At 37.0% G+C, this 18,427-nt stretch overlaps 1 protein-coding gene across 1 annotated transcript in view; it reads right to left on the bottom strand.

The window, feature by feature from the left end:
* MESR3 (misexpression suppressor of ras 3) overlaps positions 1–18,427 on the bottom strand; it is a 242,532-nt gene that overhangs the window by 159,732 nt on the left and 64,373 nt on the right. The gene's annotated exons all lie outside the window — the stretch shown is intronic.

Here is an 18,427-nt window from a genome sequence, read left to right as displayed (position 1 = left end):
GAAAATACTCGTACAACTTAATGGTCTTTCTTTGTTTTCAGGACCTGATTTCATATATTTTCTCTTTTACAACACCTGATTTAATGTATTTTCTTTTTTACAACACCTAATTTCATATATTTTCTTTTTTGCAACATCTGATTTCATATATTTTTTTAAAGTTTTTCAAGTAATGCTTATGTATGGATACTACATTCCATCAAGAAAATTTAATAGCAAAACCGCATTAAATTCACAGTGTATTCTTGCAAACGATGACCATCAGACCTGTAACACCAACTCACTCCACCATATCAATTAAGTTTCAACATCTGGCACAAAGGGATCATGAAACCTCTTGGGTAAACAAGCAAGTGAAGAAACAAAGCACTCCACAAAACATCTGTTATAACAGGAACCAGCGCATCTGTGACAACAGATGACCTCTCTTCTCTTCTTGCAATGGGATGATGAAAAGTCTGGCACGGTCTTTCCCAGAGGCAATTAGGTCCGACTAAACACGCAACGAAAGAAGATCTGGCACTCACAGTGCAATGAAGATACGAGTCCTGGAGATGTGGCACTCACTGCAATGAAGATACGATTCCTGAAGGTTTTGCACTCAATGCCATAAAGATATGAGTCCTGAAGATCTGGCACTCAGTGCAAAGAAGATATGAGCACTGAAGATCTGGCACTCAGTGCCATGAAGATACGAGTCCTGAAGATCTGGCACTCAGTGCAATGAAGATACGAGTCCTGAAGAACTGGCACTCAGCGCCATGAGGATACGAGTCCTGAAGATGTGTCACTCACAGCCATGAAGATAAGAGTCCTGAAGATGTGGCAATCAGTGCCATGAAGATACAAGTCCTGAAGATCTGGCACTCAGTGCCACAAAGACAAGAATCCTGACGATCTGACACTCGTTGCGACGAAGATACGAGTCCTGAAGATGTGGCGCTCATTACAATGAAGATACGAATCCTGAAGATCTGACACTCATTGCAATGAAGATACGAGTCCTGAAGATGTGGCAATCAGTGCCATGAAGATACGAGTCCTGTGCAATAAAGCTTTGGGTACTCAGAGTGTCATGAGAATCGAGGTACTGGGCATGTTCTCAAAAGGATCCGGGTACTTGGTGTCAAGGAACTGTGCAATGAGGTTCCAAGTTCTCTCGGAACTCGAATTGCTATGAGAATCTGGTAATTCATGAGTGTCATTAGGATTTAGGTACTCAATGACAGGAAGATTTGGGAGCTCCTGGACTCATATGAGATTGATAAGAAATATGAATTCATCATGACACTTGTCACATGAAAGAGTCGTTATCTTAGTCTTTACAACAACAACAACAACAACAACAACAAACAATAATAATAATAATAATACCAGAATTATTTCAGATCAAGGCTACATGAGGGTACAAAATACAAAAATATAGCCTAAAGTAGTAATAATAATAATAATAATAATAATAATAATAATAATAATAATAATAATAATAATAATAATAATAATATTTCAAATCAATGCAATAACATAGCCCTAACTCCTTGGTTCTCAACCTTTTTTGGTCCTTGCACCCTTTCAACATGCCCAGAATGTCATCCCCACTTTCCAAAACCGTTTGCCTCAAAAGATGAATTCCAAATAATAGGCAATAAAATACTAACACAAACACACAAGCTAGAGGAGAGAAAGCCTAGCGTGACCTCTCAGTAGTGCGGACCGATGCACACTACGTTTTGTGTGGTCCTAGAGCCAGTTTGAGCCTGCCAATCTGTGGTCACAATCCCCCCCTCTGAAACTCTGATATAACCCCCTGGTTGAGAACCACCGTCCTAACTTAATAATTATAATAATAATAATAATAATAATAATAATAATAATAATAATAATAATAATAATAGATTTACTACTTGCTACAACATAATTACAGGCGTTGATAACTATCCAAAATATAAAAAAAATAAAAATATAAAAAAAAAACATTTACACCAACAAAACAATTTGCCAATCTTCACTTTCATAAATTAAAAAAAAACTTGATTGAGACGTTTCTTAAGAACAAGATCTTGTAACGGGATCATCCTATCCTACAGTCATCAGACCTGACCCTCTCAGACGTCCCCCCTCCCACCAAAATAAATTAAATGAGCACACTCAGTGTGACAGAGGGGAGGGGGTGACGTACGCCTTCCCCCCTTGACTTGACATGGCAACTCGTCAAGTGACATGACTTTTCACTTCTTCGACGCAATGTTGCGAAGAGGCATCGTACATAGAATGGCAATGATCGTAAAGATAGTTTTACACTTAAAAGTAAAAGTCATAATGGAAATAAAATGCTATTTGAACTCTCTCTCTCTCTCTCTCTCTCTCTCAGCAATGAACCCCCTAGGTTTAGATAACCTTATCCAACTTCATTACCACTCTGGATATGATGACGTCATCTCCAAGGAGATGTCTGGCGAGGTTTGCAAAGATAACCTGAAATGGCAAAGCAGGAGGCTGGGGACTTGGGGGAGAGAGAGAGAGAGAGAGAGAGAGAGAGAGAGAGAGAGAGAGAAGGGTAGACTTATATAACACAGCTATGAAATCAAGAATATATTTAGCAATGAAACACTTTACATGGCGAATGGAGCAATCCGAGAGAGAGAGAGAGAGAGAGAAGGGTAGACTTATATAACATAGCTATTAAATCAAGAATATATTTAGCCAATGCATACTTTACATGGCGAATGGAACAATCCGAGAGAGACGGAGATAGCATAGCTATTATGTTTAGAATATATTTAGTCAGTGAATCACCTTACATGGAGGATGGAACAATACCAAAAAACTAATAAAAATTGGCAAAATCAATAAAATTGAACAAACTAATAAAATTTAAAAACTAATAAACTTTAAAAAAGTAATAAAATTGAAAAAACTAATTAAGTGAACAAACTAATAAAACTGGAAAAAACTAATAAAACTGAAAAAATTAACATTGAAAAAACTAAAATTGAAAAAAACTAATAAAATTGAAAAACTAAATAGAAAAAGCTGAAACTAACCTGTATTATTAAAGGAACGTTTAGTATAAGCAACCAAACATGCAACTTATCAAACCGACACAAACTGACTTTTTCAAGCGAAGTCACTCGAGCAAGTGACATTAAACGTAAATGCATGTAAGTTTATATTAGAAACTTAAATTGCAACACACAAGTCTCACTCTGCTAAAGTACACAGAGACGCTTATCAAAGCATGACAAGATGAGAGAGAGAGAGAGAGAGAGAGAGAGAGAGATTAACTTTATCTGGATATGAAAATCTATTCATTTTAAGTCATTTAAAGGCTAATAACAGATTGCAGACCCTGTTGAATATGGATGGAATACGAACGAAACGAGAGAGAGAGAGAGAGAGAGAGAGAGAGAGAGAGAGATTAACTTTCTTCGGATATAATAAACTATTCATTTTTATAAATTTACAGGTTAATATCAGATTGCAAACCCTGTTGAATATGGATGGAATACGAGAGAGAGAGAGAGAGAGAGAGAGAGAGAGAGAGAGAGAAGGATAAAAACATGGGAACGTAAACACAAGACGCAGTCAGATTTGGTCTTGCACAACGACAAAACACATACAGTACACACACACACACACACACGTCCACTCTTAACTATGACCGTCTCACCTTCCTACCTGGCAGAGTTCACGGTCATCGACGGTCCACCCCACCCCTTTCTCGAAACACCCCACCCACCCACCTACGTAAGTCTCTCTCTCTCTCTCTCTCTCTCTCTCTCTTCTCTCTCTCTCTGTCTTGTTTTGAGAAGCGTGTGCGTGTACTTTGTCAGAGTGAGACGTGTTTTTTGTAATACCACTGTTTGTTTATTGATGTCGTCTCTCTCTCTCTCTCTCGATGGTCATGCTTTCAAAGCGTGGGTGTACATTGCCAGTGACGTGTTTTTTGGAATATCATTGCTCTTCTCTCTCTCTCTCTCTCTCTCTCTGTACGTATAGACTGTACCAACGATATTGGGTGAAATACATAAATCATGATTTTATTTTAATTTTAGTGATATGAATTAATTTGTCAAATACTGTAATGTATTACTGCAACGCTAGTTTGAAAATTAAATTCTCTCTCTCTCTCTCTCTCTCTCTCTCTCTCTCTCTCTCTCTCTCTCTCTCTCTCTCTCTCTCTCTCTCTCCCCTAACCTCGCCGACCTCCCTGGCTCAAACAAAGGTCCCGTGGCCTGAATTTTTGATATCGCATCCTGCTTTGGTCTAATCTAGACCGGGTACACTATTACTAGTACCTAGCCAATAGCAGAGCATGCCATTTCCTTCATACGTGAGTCATGTGCAGGTAGTACTTGTGGCTATTAGGTGACCCTTTCCCAACCCCCTCCCCTCGACCTTAATTGACCTGGGTTTTGACCGGGCTTTTGTTGCGAGGCAATTTTTTCGATGAAGTCATCAAAAATTAAAATGGGTTCAATTATGGTGAGTGTGTGGCGAGTGCTATGAAATCGGTTATTACTGCTGTTATTACTCTTGCTAAAACAACACTATTATTATTATTATTATTATTATTATTATTATTATTATTATTGTTGTTGTTGTTGTTGTTCAGAAGATGAACCCTATTCGTATGGAGCAAGCCCACAAGGCCCACTCATTTGAAATTTAAGCTTCCAAAAAATATGGTGTTCATTAGAAAGAAGTAACCGAAGTTAAAAGAAAATATAGAAAGAAGAGATCACTTAATAAAAAACAAAAAATAAATTAAATTGATAAATAAACAGAAAAAAGGTAAATTAATAAAATACAAGGATAAATGTATTAGGGTAGTAATGCACTGAATCATCGCTTGAACTTCTGAAGTTCTAAGTGCACGACATCCTCAGAGAGGCTATTCCAGTCCACAATAATAATAATAATAATAATAATAATAATAATAATAATAATAATAATAATAATAATAATAATAATAATAATAATAATAAATGAACTCACACTACATCTAAGAATATTTTTTAACCTACTCGAATAACAATATTTTCCTGTAGTTTTTATATCCGATAAAAACTGTTTTTGGAATAATAATAATAATAATAATAATAATAATAATAATAATAATAATAATAATAATAATAAATGATCTGACACTACATATAACAATATTTTTCAGTCGACTTTAAAAAGCTTTCCTGTACGGAGCAACAAAAACTTTTTAGAGTGGGTATTTTCATGCAAGGGGGGAGTGGATTGGAAGGGGGGTAGGTGCCAAATCACCCCCTCCAAAAAATATTTTACCCAGTTCAGTACCCATACCATTATAAAACAAGAAGCAGGAATCTCTCCAATTCTTACAGGTCCTGCCAAAATAAAACGTTTGTATTCCATTACATGTAGATAATGAAACCCACCTGAAGAATATTCGGGGGTGGCAACACCTTCAGCCAGCCCCTTGGTAACCGCCATGCCTGGAAAAAGCATTCACTTACGGTTACGTGTCCCCCCTCCCCTCCTATACCCACTACAGTAATCCCAGGCCCCCTTCGATAGATAAGGTACGTGGTCTACTCAAATATCTTGCGTCTTCAGACACCTTTCCCCTTCTGTCATTTTTTAGTGGTTTTATTTGGCTCTCTCTTTTATCTCTCTCCTTCTCTCTCTCTCTCTCTCTCTCTCTCTCTCTCTCAATAATCTTGCATTGAAGATCTGCTGCTGCTGACTCTCTCTCTCTCTCTCTCTCAATAATCTTGCATTGAAGAGCTGCTGCTGCTGACTCTCTCTCTCTCTATCATGAATCTTTTATTGGAGGGCTGCTGCTGTTGACTCTCTCTCTCTCTCTCTCTCTCTCTCTCTCTCTCTCTCTCTCTCTCTCTCTCTCTCTCTCTCTCGTGGGATAATTTCGTTACATCTTGAAACTCAAAATAATAACGGGAGTAATTATTTGGTGGATGACGGCAAAGTAATAACAGGTAGGCTAAATCTTTTCATTTTTTGTTGGGTTGGGGTTGGCGGAAAGTTGCAGTGACTGGTGAAAGTCAGAAAAAAAATTAAGGAAAAGCTTGCTAATAATTGATAGCAAATCATATCCATCGCTGTTAATGGAAAGAGATTGTGTGAGGGAATACTGATGGGGTTTAGTAAAGAATCTACAGAAAATAAACAATACAAACACTTCCTGGCCTCCTAAAAAAACTGCTTACAACCATACCAGACAACCACACAAAAATAGTAAAAAAAAAAAATAAATAAAATAAAAACACTCTCCATACGGCAGCACTTTATGGCAGCGCTTTACGGTCAATACTACCACAACGCACTTCTGGAACTTTTTACACTTAAACAGCACTTTAGAGCTTAACCCTACTCCAAGGGCCTTTTCTTAAATGTACGTCTTGTTTCGCCTACTTAACAAATCTCATATGTTTGGTTTTATCCTCTTGTATTGAGGTTAATTCGTTTGTGTGACTTCCGTGTGCTGGTTAATGGACTACTCGTTGACTTCACTAAACTTCAGTGCACGAGAGATTGGACTTCAAAATGATTTAAGTCCAATAATGAATGAAACTGAAAGGACTCCATTGTGAAAACCGCTAGATTTAAAACTGTCTTCATTTGCGCTTCCAATTGACATCGTCCATGGGCTTCAAATTGACTTCTGAAATGGTTTACAGACTGAATTATAATTGACTTCCGAAATGGACTTCAAACTGACTTCTGAAATGGATGTAAATTAACGTCTCAGTGGACCACAAACTGACTTCTTCGATGAACTTCAAACTGACTTTTTCAAAAGACTTCTGAAATGGACTCTAAACTGACTTCTTCAGTGAACTTAAATTGACTTCTTCAGTGGACTTCAAATTGACTGCTTCAGTGGACTTCAAACTGACTTCTTCAGTGGACTTCAAACTGACTTCTTCAGTGGACTTCAAACTGACTTCTTCAGTCGACTTCAAACTGACTTCAAATTTACTTCTTTAGTGGACTTCAAATTGATTTCTTCAACTGATTTCAAATTGACTTCTATTGATTTCTTCAGTGGACTTCAAACTGACTTCTTCAATGGACTTCAAACAGCAGTCTCTACTTAACGAAATCTCGTGCCCCCTTCGGACACTTTCATAACTCGGGTATAACTCGTCTCTCTCTCTCTCTCTCTCTCTCTCTCTCTCTCTCTCTCTCTCTCTCACAACCCCAGTCTTCTACCCACCCCCTCCAGCCTTCTGAAGGCAATTTAGAGTACGTTCAAATGAGAGGATGACTTTCGAGGGATAATATAAATAAAATATTAAAGAACGTGGAATGAAATGTGAGAGAAAATGGAGGAGGAACTGAAAGTAGGACGGATGATGTGGGTAAACTGAACAGAATAAGGAAAACGGAATGGAAAAGGGAATAAAGAAAATGGGATGGCAGGGAGGTAAGCAGGTACCAGAAGCTAAAACTAAGAAACTGAAGGATAATTAAATTTATAAGGAAAGTAAACAAAAGAACTGGAGATGACATGCAGTGTAAAATAAGTAAGTTAACAGAAGAAGAGATAATGAAAGTGGAATGGAAAAGGGACTGATAAACAGAAATGTAGAAAAAAAAATTGCTAACTATACAAGTAAATCCAAATACGAAGGGAAGGAGCCAAGAAAAATTTGGGATAAAAATTAAGGTAAAGGAAGAATACTAAATCTGGATAATGAATAAAGAATATGAAATGGAAAATGATTGAGAAAGAGAAAATGTGTACAAATTAAAGGTAGAAGAAATGAATAAAAGAATATAAATCACGACACGTATAAATACACTAATAAAAGAAGTTAAAGATGAAGTTATCAAGTAAAAGGCTAAAATCTGTGCAAAGGAAAACCACAAACTGAAGGATAATTAAACAGAGAAGCAATAACTTACACAATGTGTCGAAGATTAAAGAATAAATCAACAAATCAATTATAGAAAATAAAATTGACATTATCATGAGTTGAAAATTAATAACAGGTGAAAATTCCCCAAAAAACTTCTGAATAAATTTCAATTTTAAACGGAGGAGCGAATAAGATGATGCAGAAAAAAGCAAATTAATAAAGAGAATAAATAAAAATAATTGAACATGAGCTATCAGAAGGCCTCAACGTCCAATGAAACATCAACAGGGTGACCCACTAAAAACAAGAGCTATTTGAAAAGATCAACAGGGTGACTCAAATAAAAAAAAAAAAGATTTCAATGAAAAATGAACAAGAATGACCAAGCGAGAACAGCAGAGTAAATTGCCAATCGTTAACTGAGCTTTTTAAAATACTTCAAGGAACAGAATGACCTTTAAGAGAATCGATTCTTTTTCTGGATTATGTCGAAAAGGTCATTCTCTACGAAGGATTATTAATCTTTTAATATTTATAGAATATCAATATCCATTTAATGAGAAAATCTGATTGGCCTTGACCTGAAGCCAGTGGGAATAAAAACTGAATATGTGTCGTGACACTTCACGAGAGGGGCTAAGCTTGTCTCTGATTCATTAATTGATTGATTTATTGACTGTAAATCATCTTGCGTCGCAGCTACCAAGGTCGCAAAGCCGTAGCTTGCCTGAGGCAGAATAGAAACAGGAGCCCTAATTTAGAAAGGGACAGTATTAGGAAAAGGCTTTTTATTCTTTATGGTGAACAAACGCTGCAATGGAACGGGGAAAATCAGTTAGCCCACAATTAAGGAACATCATTATGGAAGTATGAGAGCGACTCTTAAAAAATAACCTTGGTTATGACTCTAAACTCGCCCTCTGAACCCAAGGGATACAAAGGAATACAGAGAATTCCACATTCTGGAAGTGAACAGTAAGGAGACTGATTTAACTGGTTGTTTCTTGGGTTCCACATATTTCAATCTACTGTATATACACACATACACACATATATATACATACATGTGTGTGTGCGTATACACACACATGCACACATTATATATACATATATATATATATATATATATATATATATATAGAGATATAGAGATAGAGAGAGAGATATATATACACACATATATATATATATATATATATATAGAGAGAGAGAGAGAGAGTAGATATATATACACACACACAAAAATTAACAAGAATTCAAACATTTGCAGCGAATCACAAAAACGAAAAAACGCTAAATGTCGCATATAAGATGAAAATAAACAATCACAAAACGAAGCAAAAGCAACTAAAAAAAGGAATAGCAAAATAATAAACAAAAGGGGGAAACGTGACATAAAAAATAAAAAAACCGAAAGATTATTATTAAAGAGACTCAGAGAGATTTCCACCTGACACGGGAAATACACAGGAAACAAATACCGAATAATGAAAGAGTAAATAATTAAAATGCCATTTCATTCGATAAATATTTAAACTCAATGACGTCCTGTATCACAAAGCAATTTATTCAATTTATTAAATTTACCTCGACACTGACGAGGCTTAAAAGGGAGAGAACTGAATGCGCTCGGTGGGAAAATCAAAAGTATTTGGATCTATTTTGAAGCCTTTCTTCTTCTTTCTCTCTCTCTCTCTCTCTCTCTCTCTCTCTCTCTCTCTCTCTCTCTCTCTCTCTCTCTCTCTCTCTATATATATATATATATATATATATATATATACTGTATATATATATAAAATACCATATATATGTTATAGAGAGAGAGAGAGAAAGAGAGAGAGAGAGAGAGAGAGAGAGAGAGAGAAATAGTCTGGTATGAAATTTATGGTAGGTAACTGACCAGACAAACAGACAAAGAGAGAGAAATAGGAGGCGCTTCATGATATGAGAGAGAGAGAGAGAGATCCCTCTTCCACCTGCTCAGCCTGACCCCATCCTCCGTGGAAGGGAATTTCAAGGATTTGCGGTCAAGGATTTTTTTTTTCTAAGAGGAACGGAGTTCGCCTTCTCACTCCGGGAAGACTTTGAAATTGCCCATAAAATAATTGTATTATTTCTCTTCTTCCGTCTACGTTAATGACTCTTATTTTCTTATTTATAGAAAGGGTGAACTAAAGCTTATTCCCCTCTCCCTTCCCTCCCCCACCCCCATAGAAAATACCCCCATTTACATAACACACCTCCAAAACTTATTTCATATTACATTTAACCTACACAACATTACCCTGATTTCGAAGAAAGAATTCCAGTACGCCTGTGCTCAAACAGACATCTGTTATCTCTGCATATTTTTATTTTTCAATTCACCTGTCTAGATTGCACCTGGAATATAGGAATTGGATATAAAATTTAGGCCAAAGACCAAGCGCTGGGACATATGAGATCATTCAATGCTGAAAGGGAAATTGAGAGTAAAAAGGTTTGAAATGAGTAACAGGAGGAAAACCTGGCAGTTGCAAGATGAAATATTATTAGGAGAGGGTGGAAAGTAAGATGGAAGAAAGAGACTATGAGCGGAGGTACAGTAACAGGAATGAAAGGGGCTGCAGCTAGGGGGCGAAGGGATGCTGCAAAGAACCTTAAATAATGCCTACAGTGCACACATGAGGTGCACTGTAGGCGCTACCCTCCTACGGGGAGTTTGTAGTGCATATAACAATTATTTTTATAAAATACTTTAGTTCAATGTTTATTCAAAGCCTATCAATCTTTGTCAAAGGACTAAGACACACTGAAGACGATCATTACTTTCTCTCTCTCTCTCTCTCTCTCTCTCTCTCTCTCTCTCTCTCTCTCTCTCTCTCTCTCGTTCTTCCCCAATTCCCAATATAAACCTAATTAACAATATTTTGTAAGTCTACCCTTTCTCCTTCTTTTATCTAATTCCTCCGCTCATCCATATTCATCATCTCCCCTTTTCTTACCTCATCTTTTTAAAGGGGACCAGACCTTACCTTACACTAAAATCTCCCTACAAATTCCCCATCGTTCCCTCCCCCTTCCTCTCCCTCCCTCCCCCTTACATCTTTCAACCTCCACCACACAAGGTGACTTAATCCATTCCGACTGCTCCGTAGCACGTAGCACGGAGCGCGACGGAGCACAAGGGACCAACCAACCAACCTTAAAGGTGCTCTCGAATTTCAACGCTCCTTTCCGTGAACCAGAAGAACGCGCTTTCGTTTACTAATTGAATACGACCTGTTGGTGTTCTTTAGTTAATTGTCAGGACTTCTGGAAATTATCGGCGAGGAGAATGCCTAGCACCACTGATATATATATATATATATATATATATATATATATATATATATATATATATATATATATATATATATATATATATATATATATATATATATATATATATATATATATATATATATACATATATATACACACTCACCTTCTACTGTCATTAAATAATATATTTGGGTCCGTCACTTTCACTAAAAGGAATGGTAAATGTATACCTCCCAGATTAGATCAAGTTTTCCAATGTTATATCTCCCAGATTAGATCAAGTTTTCTAACTGAATTGGTTTTTATTATATACCGTGTTATGTAATGTTATGCTGAATTAATGTCTTTCTTGTGCGAGATTTGTACTTTATAATAACGAAAAATAAGTTAGATTGTATTTCTGGGATAATCTTTATTAATTCAATTCCAGTGCGTTTTATTCCAGTCTCAAATATACGGGTTGAATCATTATAATAATATCCACTTGGAAATACCTAGGAAGTTGTTTGACAATTTCAATGCATTTCTTTCACTGCTAAAATTATAGTCAAGACCTTTAATAAAATGAAAACTCGCAAAATTGGGAAAAGCAAATTGAAAGTTAAAAATCCATATACGAATGAAGAGAGATCATTAACATGCTCCAGTACTTAAAATCCTATTCATACTTAATACGTGGAAACGTCGATGCATCCAAAAGCACAAAGCTCTGCTTGAAAGCAAACTTGGCTGCAAAAGAATAAAAAAAAAAAAACTCTTTCAAACATTTCCCAGAATCAGAAATTCAAGTCAAATTATACCACGTCTTTAAAGCAGAAAAGCAAATCCATCTCACTTGACAAATCTACAACTTCCTGTTAAGTCGTTCTGAAGAGTCGTCCTAAAGTCGTCCCCGGCTGCAAATTCCCGAGATGTAAGCTAGTATTGTACCAGCCCCGGTTTTTTTTGCCACGTCCCTAGGTTAGGTTAGGTTGGAGTAATTTGGGTGTGGGAAACATAGTGGGTGTTTCCAAAAATTCTGGTTAGTTTTAAGATATGGCGTCCGCTTTTTCAGGAAAGGTCCAGTACTCAGTTACATCTCGTGAAAATGCTCCCCGGCTATGAGTCGTCGTCAACCACCCCCGACCCCCACCTTCCCTACCCCGCTACATTGATCATATGGTATAGGAGCCAGTTTCCGAAGTTAATGATGCTTCCGTAGAACAATACTGTTCTGCATGACTCATCTTAAGCTTTATTGTATCAAACCATTATATCAAAGAAAATAATCATTGTTATTCCCTGTTTTTGATCTACGGGCTCACCACACAAAGGCCCATGACATTAAAAATAAATAAATCATAAAGTATTACACTAAATTTTCCCATCGCTTTGCTAATTAATTGTTCCTTTTCCGGCGGCATTCTTTATTCTGTTGAGGTGTCACGACGTCACTCTTGCCTAAATACAATCAACTTATATCTGCTAAGCTGTGGAATAGTTAAGCTGTGGAATAGTTTTTTTCTTTTGATTTCTTTGCTCAATTATTCTCAAGACTACATGACACTTTGAAATGCTGAATACCATTGCCTTTCTTCTTTATTTTTCTCAACAAATGTTTATACTACAGCATGTGCAAATTTAATTTTGCTGATTTATTTACGGGCAGTTTTTTCTGTGTCTGTTATCCCCAGCTAAGCTTTTTTCTTTTCACTTATGACATCTGTTCGATGGAATTTGCATATTAAATTAACGGTCTTTTGTACTATTCCGCATTACAGCAAGATCTTGTTATAAGTACTTGAATAAATCGTATTTGAATGGTTCGAAAAACACCTTCATCAATAGACATTCTAGCCTCCGTTAAGCGTCAATTTGCAGCTTACAATAAAATGATTGGTTTATAGATTTTAGGCATGCATGCCGACCACTGGGGCAACTGAGGCCATTCGGCACCTAGAATCTAACAATAATTTAGGCAAAATTCATCAAAACTATAAATCAAGATAAAAAATGTAATATATATATATATATATATATATATATATATATATATATATATATATATATATATATATATATATATAATAATATATATATATATAGTTTTTAATAAGAATTATTTAAACAAATCTGTAAAATCTGATAATAAGTTAAATTCTGAAATAAAAGTTAATTTTCTTTAAAAACATTAGTTTACTGATATAGCAATTATTATCAAGTAACTCACTCAGCAGCATTTAATTACTCTGTGACTTCTAAAGACAAAAAGGGAAGTATTAAGTGTTTATCAAATACTTATCTACTACACAAACTCCCACCTATTACTTATCTATTGCACTAACCCCCGTCCTCCCCACATATATCTAAGTATAAGAACAAAAAGTCACGGAGGAACGCAAACGGACAAACACAAATGCGGAGGCACAGACTGGCTGACAGACACTGATGGGAATTTCCTTTTTCCTGACTCCGGAACTTAAAAAAAAAAAAGCGAATACGTAAATCAAGTATAAAGCAGATCTGCTGCAGGTGCAAGAATTACGTCACACACACACACTACACTGAGAGAGAGAGAGAGAGAGAGAGAGAGAGAGAGAGAGAGAGAGAGAGAGATGGCCCAAATAATTAAGAACATTTTGAATTGACAATCGGATAATCCAATGGTTGTTTAAGAAAGAGAGAAGTTGTAATTATATAATAGAAGTTGATAACTTGACTCCGTGTTCTTTTTACCTCTTCTGGTATATGAGAATAACAACAAATAAACACGAACGTGTTTTAGTGGGCAATAAATCTCCCGATTGGAGGATACAGAACTCGCGGCTGTTTAACCTACATGGACTTCAGGGCATAGTCCTTTCAAGGACTTATATGGATGTGCCAAGTGCCTTTGTTACTATGTTCCTGTCTTGTGATTCCGGCGGTGTCGGAAGGACCTCGAGATGCCAAGCTCTCTCTCTCTCTCTCTCTCTCTCTCTCTCTCTCTCTCTCTCTCTCACCCACGAGGTTCGAGGCAGAGGTCACAGATCTCTCCGGAAGTGACCCGACTTGGGGAGGAAGGGGCAGTGGTGGGGACTACAAAGCTGGAGAGAGGAGGAAGGACCCTCTCTCTCTCTCTCTCTCTCTCTCTCTCTCTCTCTCTCTCTTGTACAAAGCGACAAGAAGAGAGGTACACGACACAAGACTTGCGTGTTCAAAAAGTATACCATCAAAACAAGAAGGCCTCGTCGAGGTAATATCCTCGCCCCAGTGAGGTGAAACCATTCGTAAGATATTCTCTCTCTCTCTCTCTCTCTCTCTCTCTCTCTCTCTCTCTCTCTCTCATAACAAAAGAGGGCAAAACAGAATTCCAGCGCCAGGAAAAACATTCTATTCGCTCATACACACACACACGGGCGCGAAAGGATCCAGGTGACAAACATGTTTATTAGCTCTGGAAATTGAAAAAAAAAAAATAAAAAACATTCAGCTCCTCACCTTGGCTGAAGATCGAGTATGCTTCCGGAAGCGATATTCCACAATTTACCAACTCTCTCACCTGGTAACTTTAGACCTCAATGTGACTCCCTGCCACTCGCAACAGACGGCTAAGGTAAGGTGCGTCTTCTGATAATCAGCTCAGTGGTTTGGTAAAACTACTTTAATAATAATAATAATAATAATAATAATAATAATAATAATAATAATAATAATAATAATAATATCTGAATTCTGCGTGAGTGGAAAAAAAAATTAAGTCATTGCTAAAGGTGTTTGCAGAGTCCCTTCGGTCCTAGTTGCATCCAATTTTAGCCTTTTAGCCTACTCTACCTCAATCTTTTTGCTCAACCACTCTAACTCCCTCTTTTCACTGTCTTAAACGCTGAATGGCCGAAAGTGCCCCAGTGCTTGGACTGACAGCCTAAATTTCGCAAGTTGAATGAACACCTTTTCAAATATTAGGTCTTAATGGCTGACACAACCTTGCTACAAAATGTCTTTGTTTTCAAGGGCCACAGCTTTCTATGGGCATTACAAAAACACTTCCAGACACTTTAAAAGTTTAGCATGATCAGTAGCTGGATGGGTGACAACCAAGGAATACCAGACGCCTTTGGTGTACAAGCCCCTCCGGTCGCATGTGTACCTGTGAGGCCGGGCATCAGTCTAAGAACCTTATTCACAATGAGAATTGCAAAGAACAAAAAGGCTAACGACTTCTAAAGCCATTCACTTTGTGGGGAAAAGCTCATGAATACCATAAGCTAATAACCCCATACCCTTCATCACCCTGGGTGCGATACATCACAGTTGAATAACTATCAGGTTAACTATTCACAGCTTAGGCCAACGGTGGCGAAATGAATTTTCCAAGAGACAGGGCAAAGGCGTTTCACCGCGACCCCAAGATCCATCTTAGGATTCTCGTTGGCGATGCAGAGCTGGTAAGCATTATTGTGTGCGTATGTATGTATATAAGTAAAATAGGGAAGACAACTCCTCTATAACCGACAACTGTCAATCAGTGTCGATAATTTTGATGCTGTAATGATACATCATAAAGGAAAATCACCATAAAAAAAACAACAGATACGGTGAATAAAACATTACTCGGAATATAGGGACACAGCATAAAGAAAAATGAAAGAAAAAACGCACTCACAGTTCCAATAAAAAAAATGACAATATACACGAAAAACTCTATTTGCAACAAAAGCCCATAGAACCAGGAAAAAAATGCACAGTGCCATAGACCGTAAAAAAAAAAACTACTCACACACACAGACAGGAGCGACAAGACTTCCCCCTGATAAGGGCCATCTCGCGTTCTACAAGAGGCGAGAAGAAGAAGAAAAAAATAAAAGGGTTGTTTCTGAAGTTCGCAGGTTATAATGGCGCTATCAGCTGCTAGGGTACTGGCACCAGACGCCAGGGTGTCTTAGAAGGAACACCGTGGTAATTTCCTCCCGGAAAAACACTTCGACAACATCGATGGAGGAGGAGGAGGAGGAGGAGGTGGAGGAGAACGTATTTAAGGAAGGACAAGAGGAGAGAAGGAGGTAGTAAGAGAAGAACTGACAGGAAGAACAGAAGAAGAGGATGGGGGAAGAGGAGGAGGAGGGGAAGAAATGAGAAGGGGGAAATGGAAAGAAGAGAAGAGACGAAGAGAGAAAAAGGCGAGGTGCGAAGAAGGGAAGAACAAGAGTAGGAAGAGCAAAAACGCAGGGTGAAAGAGATAACAGAAAGACAATAACAGCACGGCACAGAACAATCATGAGAGAGAGAGAGAGAGAGAGAGAGAGAGAGAGTCAAATTCAGGTTGATAACTGTACAGACAAACAGTTAGAGGCAAAGAGAGAGAGAGAGAGAGAGAGAGAGAACAATCCAAAGGATCAATTGTCAACGTAAATGAAATAAAATTTTATCAAAAAAGTTAGATAGAAATGACGGAAACATAAAAAAAAAACATCCAAATTCTTAATCCACGAAAATGAACCCACAGAATCTAAAATAAATAAATAAATAAATAATACAATGAACCGGAAGTACTGGGCTTACATTTCGGCCTACACTTGAGCCAACACTTGATCACACACTACTCAGAAAACAAATTGAATCCAAACATCACAAAATTACTTGTGGTGAAAAATAATAGGCTTACCTCGACGAGGCTTAATTGGATATTTACTGTCATTTCAATCTATTGTGGTAGCCCAGGGAGAGCGAGAGAGAGAGAGAGAGAGAGAGAGAGATTAGTCACAAGCCATGAGATTACTCCTAACACCAACGACAAGAAAATGAACCGGTTTTAGTTTAAACATCCAATTATCAACCGTTCATCCAGAGCCTTGATTCTAAAATTCAGGAGAGAGAGAGAGAGAGAGAGAGTAGCATTTCCTTTCTTAAATTATAAACAAGCAAAAATACAACATACGAACATATTCTTTATAAATAACGGAACCTTTCTCATTCTAAAGACCTATTTTTGTATATATATTTTTTTACTATCACCAGTAACTCTAGATATAATTTTATAGATCTAGCAAACTAAAAAAAAATATGCATCTTGATAAGAAATAAAAATTCAATGAAATTTCACTTAAGAATAATGCAAAGAAAATACAACAATGAAGATATAAACATATCACTAATCTTGTCAATTAGAGTAAGAAGGTTCAATCTGGTCAATTTCCCTGGCTGGGAAATTGACTGGGTCAAGACAGGCATCCATTCTTAAAACAAATGCAAAGCGAATCATGAAATGAGCCGTTGGAAGAGGCTCGTAAAAAAACAGCGACCCCGACTAGGGATTAAGCTGAGGAGAAGAAGAAGAAGAAGAAGAAGAAGAAGAAAGAAGAAGAAGAAGAAGAAGAAGAAGAAGAAGAAGAAGAAGTAGTGGTAGTAGTCAGAACTTTGTAAAATATAAATTACGTCAACAGGAATGAAGAAAGGAAAGTAAAGACCCAGCCATTATTTTTGGAGCAATCTACAATTTGACAAATTAATTTATTAAGAGAACTCTAATGTTTTTCCCAAGATATTTTTCGCGTCTGTGGCTAGCTTCAACTTCAGTTGATCAATCTTCCCATTACGTGTTTGGTGAGGCATCATTACTTATCATAACACCAAAATTACAAATCCACATGAAAAGACCATTTCCCGTTCGTTTATAAAATACTATTCATTTAATCCGCTTACTTCTCCAAAACTAAAACTCGTCTCTTCACTGGTATAAAAAATTAGTCAGGGAAAACTCTCTTGCATTAAAGCAATACATGAAACAACAAATAATTAAACATACTGATAAACAAAAGATCTCTTTCTTTCTTTAGAGCTTCAGCTGAAAACCTTTACGGACAAAGCCAACATTATATAAACCCAAGAGGGCTCCCAAGGGGATATCAGCCTGCAGAGAGAGAGAGAGAGAGAGAGAGAGAGAGAGAGAGAGAGAGAGAGAGAGAGAGAGAGAGAGAGAGAGAGGTGACACGAAATAAAACAGATACGCCCGTATTCCGAAGACTTCAGCGGAGAGCAGGAATGAATTTGCTCCATGCTTAAACTAAACCAAAATAAACAGAAATGTTTATAATGTGAAGTGTTCTGTTTCTAATGGGTATCAGGCGCAAACTAACAAGAGGCAATTCTAAATATACATGGCATCTGCTAAACATAAATGTTTATATTATAAGCATCGGGATTTGGTTGCACTCAGCCCCCTGTACAATCAAGAGCAACTGCAATGGACCTTCTTATTGAAAGGAAAAATTCTCAGAAATTGCGCAGAGAATGCGTTCTCAGAATTTGCA

Source organism: Macrobrachium rosenbergii, chromosome 55, assembly GCF_040412425.1.
Source record: "Macrobrachium rosenbergii isolate ZJJX-2024 chromosome 55, ASM4041242v1, whole genome shotgun sequence".
Lineage (NCBI taxonomy): Eukaryota > Metazoa > Arthropoda > Malacostraca > Decapoda > Palaemonidae > Macrobrachium > Macrobrachium rosenbergii.
The sequence above is the reverse complement of the archived record's forward strand: the minus strand, read 5'-3'. Positions and strand labels throughout refer to the sequence as shown.